Source organism: Macrobrachium nipponense, chromosome 27 (genome assembly GCF_015104395.2).
Source record: "Macrobrachium nipponense isolate FS-2020 chromosome 27, ASM1510439v2, whole genome shotgun sequence".
In the NCBI taxonomy this organism is placed as follows: domain Eukaryota; kingdom Metazoa; phylum Arthropoda; class Malacostraca; order Decapoda; family Palaemonidae; genus Macrobrachium; species Macrobrachium nipponense.
Genome location: NC_087216.1, coordinates 38733464 through 38740696, shown reverse-complemented (window position 1 = coordinate 38740696; position 7233 = coordinate 38733464).

Sequence of the window (7233 nt, the reverse complement as noted above, 5' to 3'; positions counted from 1 at the left end):
CTACACCACAGGGGATGATGACACAACATGATTGGAGTGGCCCAAGTGTAAGGCAATCCCGCTTGATAGGACTGAGAATATTATAAGAATACAATCATCCCCACCCTAATTACTTTATGGGCAAAGCAGATAGAATACCAAGAGTCCTGTACCCAGAACCCCCTTGGCAGTTGATGGTCCCATCACAGTTCCCACTATTTAACTTTGGATATAAACCTACTTCCCAGCTATGATATTTTTTCCTATTTGTCAGTTCCAATAAATTTTACAAAAAGTGGAAAATTCCACAAAATTACTCTAAAATATATAAAAATATTGACTCTTGGACTCAAACCCGGGAACTAATTCCTGGGGTTCAAGAGCCCCTCACCACGTCAAGGTGGTCCCACATCGAGGGGGGTCTTTCTATACTAGGGAAGGCCACTCCAAAGCTGACGACAGCACTGACTTTGAGCCATGAAAACTGCAATGGAGTTTTCATGTTGCGAGGAATGTTCTAAAAATATTGACCACATGGGTCTCACTAGACAATACTGTCTTGGTAAAACAAAAGTCTACAAAATTTTACCTCTGTATGGTTCCACAGGGGAGCAAATTGAATAGCTCACTGGTAAAATTTCCATCCTTGGCATGTTTAATTCCGACATTAAAATTCACTCTAAAAGTGAATGATTGTGGTTGCTTGGGATGACCTTCATAAAACTCACAGCAGTACCTGTAAAGGATATTCCTGGTCTAACATGATGACCTAAAATATATTTTGCCTCTGTAAATGTTATGCGTTCTATTACTCTTAGGGTCTGTACCTCCCTTTCCATGATGTACATATACATCACAATTCTATTAAGAAGATGTAAGTTTCTCTCTGCAACGTACACAATATGCTTTTTTATGACATAACATGTTCTGGTTCACTACTTAAAACATGTGGCAGGCTTGCCTTGCAGTTTCTGCCTACAAGACCCCACTATATGACCATACTCTTAACAATAAAACCATCTTGGTCTTGGGATATATTGTTTACTTTAAAACATAACCATCATGGTTTCATTACATTTGGTATCAAATGTAATATAAATAACTGACTTTGTTAGTGATATCTGACCTGTTTTATTACAATCTGCAGGCTGCACAGCTACAAGTGATCAGTAGTCTGTGAGAACACTTTCTGAGAGGCTGATGAATCTGGTGGTTAAACCTGGGTTTTAGCTGTGAAGTTGGGAAGCTTACAAAGCTCATAAATAACAAAAATGCTATTTATAAAATAGAAACAAAATAACACAGTAAAATCCTGACCACTCCATAAATGCTTGAAAAAAATGAAAAATAAAATCCGCACTTTAATTTAGCTTCACAACCTCTAGCATTTAACAACTACAGACAACCTTAACATGTCAGGTATCAACTTTCTGATTATCTTACAGGAAAAGGATTAAAGATATGAGGTATTGAGAAGTGTAACATTAGAGCACCTTTAACAAAATCTGTGGGATGCACTCGTGAGACCCAGACAATAAGAACTTCAGAATTTTTTCTTCTTAAATTAAAATTCATGAAAGATGACAAACAAAAAAGCTTGTATCAATAACATAAATCATAAATCACTATTTTGGCATATCTGTGGCAGGTCAAGAAACATTGGTATAATCATCAAAGAAATACTGTACGTGTTCAACTTTGTGAAGAATTTGGAATTTTGAAAATGCTGCAGGAAAGAATCAAATATAGTGATATACAGTTATTTTTTGTCTGTCAGTCAGACTCTGACATTCTCAGTACTACCAGAAAAGCATTTGTTAATGTTGCAAGTCTTCTTAGATCACTATAGAATTACAATGGACTCATTTGTCTTGTCTGGAATGTTTGGGGTGTTTTACTTTGTTCCCTTCTCAACAGGATTCCTATTATTTATGATAAAGTTACTATTTTTCGACATCATCTCTCTCCACTGCAATGTGAGCACTGTCTTTTCAAATTGCATCGTTTAGCCACTGCTCTTCTGAACAAAGGAAAGACTGCTAACTTCACCTCAAGTGTTCTCATAACACCTGACAGGCAATTTCTAATATTCAATCTGGAAATTTTTAAACCACTGATTGCACAGTTTGATGATAATCTTTAATGCTCGTCTTTGGAAATCTCATACACACATTTTCTTTAATTCGTATAATCTAACACTTTTCAAGACGTGGGTCATCTATTTTCCTTTGGGTTAGGCCACACTACTTATCCCAAGGTACCAGGAAAACAAAAACATTAGCTTGCTAATCCCAAAGGCCTATGAACTACGAAAAAACTTAAGTTTTATATGATCTGGGAAATGAGGATAAGAGTTTCCACATTGTTATGTAGAGAATGTGGCAAATATGTGCTACAATAATACAGCCAAGAAGCTCAACATAAGAATGAAGCAGGGAGCTAAAGAGACACTGAAAAAATAATCACAAGCAGAGAGCCAAAGAGATGCTGAAAAAAAATAACTTTTGAAAGTAAATTGTATTTTTCCTAAGTATACAAACCTAAGGTCCTTTGCAATAGGATATACTTGCGGCTTAGCAGCTCGATACAGCCGTTAAAATCTTGAACAAGGTGGTTAGGCAGGTACTACCACCCCGTAGGCAAGGAGACCCGCCTGCCCGGACGTAAGCATTCCAATTTACTTGCAGCACACGTTTCACATTGAGGGGTGGCATAAGGTGGGCAATCTGTGCAAAGGACCTCAGTTTTGTATAGTTAGGAAAAATACAATTTAGTACCTTCAAAAATTGTGATTTGTTCCTACATGATATACAAACCCTCAGTCCTTTACAATAGGAAGACTCACTGGTTGGAGGGAGGAATCAGAGTCTCTAGAACTCACTGGAATTCACCACACCTGGGCTATTCCTGCTGGTTGTAAAAGCAAGGAGTGCCCTGCCTCTGACACATTGATCCGAGTCTAAAGAACTGCAGTATCAAAAGTCAGACCTCTGGACCTTTTCGGAATGAGTGAGGAGTCGAAACCCATACGAAAAGCAGAGAAGAATATATAAGGAGTCCGAGGCATTAAGGCAAAGAACGAGACATTCATGCACTATTACCCACATCTCCATCATCCCCTTGCTTGAGGAAGGAGTGGGATTGGTTCTATGATTGACAATATAAATAGAAAGGAAATATGTGAAAGCTTACTGCATCAAATGCCCGATCAGCCAGAGTAAGTTCAAGTCCTACTCTCAACCCGAAGGAAGAGAAGGAGGATTGGTAGCAGGAAGGGGGAGAGACCAGTCACTCTTGCATCCTTCTTGCCTCTAGAACTGCACACCATAGGCGAGAGATGCAACTTGTCCTCTTGCAGGAGCCGGGTAAGCAAATGCAACTTGTCAAGTATCCACCACAGGTCCGAGAAAAAGGAGTTCTAAGGACCTGTGGGCAATTACTCAAAGGAAGAAAGATATAATGTGGTCCTCATCAGACTACATCTATCTTCCAGGCCGACATTCTTCAGAGTGCGATGAAAAGGACCAAGCTACTGGCGCTGTGCGCTCTTGGGAAGGGCATACAAGTGACACAGCCATTTGCAGAGGCAAAGCTCATGATCTCACAGGGCTCAGAGGAATCCATGTCCTTGGACACTTCTCTATTGGCGAGCCCGTAGTCGAGAAAGGAAACAAGAGTTCCAATGATGGGTGTCAAGTCTCTGCAGGTCCAGCAACCCATCAATAGAACAAAGTAATGATTGATCTGGATCAATCAAAAAACAGTCCAAGGCATTGAGAATCATGAAGGAATTGGCCCATTCCAACAGATGCCAAATGATTCGATACCCGAGATGGAGTCGCGACCTGATAATCTGTCTTTGACAGGTGATGCTGAAGACGATCCATGCAACTCATCTATCCTCTTGAAAAAACAAAATTTGTCTAATGACTCTCGTAACAGCTTGTATGTCCCAAACAAAAGTCAAAAGCCGTCTAGAGGCCTGAGGTCCCTGAGATGGCAAGACAAGAGAAATTTCATCTATAGTAGAATCTCAACTGAGGAGAAACAATACTACTTACGTGAAAGACTAGAGAGTGTTTACCCACATCTTTCGCTGTTGAATCAGAAAGAAGTTAACTTTCATGATTCTGACAGAGAGAAGTCCCATCAATGATGCCAACCAAATAGGAATGTTCTAATTCCTGAAATTTACAGAGGACTGAAAGAGAATTTCCGCTATTTCATTGCTGTTTGGCGCAAAAGGTGTGCTTGCAATGAAGGCTGAAAGTCTTTAGCCATGTAAAACCCAGGGATGTACTGCTTTCACGAACAGCTTCTCGACACTACAAAAGTTGGTTCATGGATCAGGGGGGAATTCTTCTCTATACCCTGACAGTGGCGGTGTCAGGGTGAGCAGCACTGTATTGTCTGAAAAATCACTCTTAATCATCGCAGTTGCGTACAGGTAAACAGAAAGATGATATGGAGTCCAAAGAGATATTTCCCTGACTGGTAATTCTCGCAATGGCAAATGTGGAGCACACCACATAAACCATATGCAAGAATTTTGAGCCAAAGCAGAGAACTAAGTCTGTGATGGCCGGCAGAGATTAGTAGTTAACCCTCGACAAAGGAGAAACAATACCAAGATGAACAGAATCTCAGTGAGTAGGCAGTACTATTCTGCCCCTCGCACAACTCCGTAGGCTGAGTTGCCTGGTACTACATTCCAAGTAGGAATGCGTTCTGCTATAGAACTATCGAGTGTAACAAAGATACGCTCGAGAACCTGCATGTTAAACCGAAAGAAGAGGGAACGAAGCCCTCTTGCTTGGTGATAATGCCAACCTTTTGGTGTTGTGAAAACAATACCAATAGTAGTTTCAAAATCAAAACCTTGGAAAGACCAAAAGGCTGTCCTATGTTTCAGGTTAAGAGACGGTACTATTCGCTACAGTTACATACCAGAAGAACTAACTTACAGGTTTGCGCCTATTACTTGAACGGTGGAACTGATAAGAGACGTGTGTCATGAGGAGAATATGCAAGTATATTTGTAGGTTCCTGTTAATCGAGCACCAGCCTAATTATTCTTCAGTCAACAGAGAAAAGGAATAAGGACTGGAAGTAAACCTCTTTCACTCCCTAATGAAGAGAGGGAAGGTTAAGCTTTCCCAAACAGAGGCTTCTACTGCAATAACAGGGCACCGAAGACAACTAGTTCATGCCGAACTTAACATTCCTGACATGAACACTGGAGCGGTGGAGTTCAGGTTCTTGGCGATATCCATCCTAGACAGACTGAACGCATGTTCAGGGAGATGCTAAGATTGAATCACGAACATTGTCTCTCGTATTCGAACTCTGGGGAGTAGACTCTGTAGAGTTCCTCTTATTCCCTCATTCATCCCGGTGTAACCTGGGAATTAAGAGAAAAAGAGGAGGAATGGTTGTTTTTGTCCGCTCTTCTCTAACTTGCAGTGACAACAGCAATGAACAGTTGGAAAACTTATTCGCCTCAGTGAAAACGCTTCCTGAGGGGAGAGCAGAGGTTCTCACTCAACCATCAAAGCATTCTCTTCCTACAACTGGTTCGTTTGTGCAAACGTGAGGAAGAGTTAAGTCAAGTTGAATGCACCAAAAGCTGGCAAGAACTCAAGTTGTCTCACTAATCGTCTATTCCCTGTGATCAAATCTCACGAAGGGGACTCCCTGAGAACCTCCTCTAGCTCCTCCAGATGTCTTGTCCCGATGAACAGCGACATCACCCTTGGCACCTGAAGAAGAGCCATCCGTGGCTTTCACAGGTGGGTCCAAGTCACCAATGTTGCGTGGTCCCTTCTCTCGCTCTGCACCACTTGTCACGACGGAGAGAACGCTCCCCAATAGTGACTGCAGGTGTGCAACCCCTTTTGGAGGTTGTATCCGACACAGCCCTAGTTCCATGAGCAGCGCCCTTGGAACCAGAGACAGGAAAACGAACCTAGGTCCAAACTCCTGGGGCTCACAAAACACTAGCTCCTGGGGCAAGGGGCACGGTTCCTGCTCCTGAAGGAGCAGGAGAGCCGATGAGAGAGCAAACTGCTTCCTCCCCGGGGGAAGGATGCAGAGAGAAGCTATCTTCCTCTTCTTGGGCCAGGAAGCTTTCGAAGAGGGAGATAAGGAGGCGTTAGACGATGAAGATGATGACCCCTTCTGTGACGAGATGACACCATGACTCTGGCACCAGGAAAGGATGGTGCTATACCATGGCAAGGAACCGCATTGATCAAGAGCTGAGTTTGTTCGGTAGAGCCGAGCACTCAACTCGGCAAAGCATTTGGCAGAACTGGTCTGCCCGAGCCGAGTCAAGTGGGCTGGGCAGATCACCACATAATTATGAGAGGTAATCCTCAGCAAAGAATTATCTCTTCTTCCCAATTAACTATTCTCCTTCGAGGGCGAGGCTCTAAGGAGAAGAATACAGGAGAATTCTGTCTCTGCTGTCCTACGTGTTCGGACCCTGAGGTCCAAGACAAAGATGGAACTTTACCATTCACCCAGAATGTGAAGGCATGCAGCACCAGTCGTATAAAAACCCGAACCAGACTGAAGAGCGAATTCCTCTGTACAGGTAAAGGCTCACCCCGCTATCCAAGCACTTGTGAAAGAAAGTACTGGAATTTTTATGAATTCCCACACTCGGCGAGATTCCCAACTCATGTAAAGACAATAACTGGGCGAGCATTGTCTTGCCCTGGTGCTTGGCAACACGAAGCAGCCAAGCACTTGGTGAGCACCAGTGAAACCAAGGGATCTTGGCGCTCAGTGGGACTCCCGATTCCTGTAATAAGAAAATCGGGGATGCCAGTCTTGCCCAAGTGTTTGGAAATCACAGATAACCAAGCACTCTGAGAATGCCATAAATTCCAAGCACATATTTCAAGTGCTCGGCAAGACTTCCGATTCTTGAACGTAACAACAATTATAGGGAAAACCATCTCACCAAAGTGTTTGGAAGTCATAAAAGACTAAAAACACTCTGAGTGCGCCAGAAATTCCAAGGAACTCAAGCGCTCAGCGATACTTCCGAATTTCATTAAACAATCATCGGAGAGGGGTCCCTCTTCGACTTCCTTAGAAATTGAGTAGGAATATGCATAAAAACCAGTCCTATATGCGAGCATTTAAGACTGGATTAAGAGTGTAATTCAACAGAATATGTACTCGAGGCTCCCAAAACGAAAGACCCCATAGGGGGCTGTGAATTGGAATCTGCCAAAAGGACAGAAA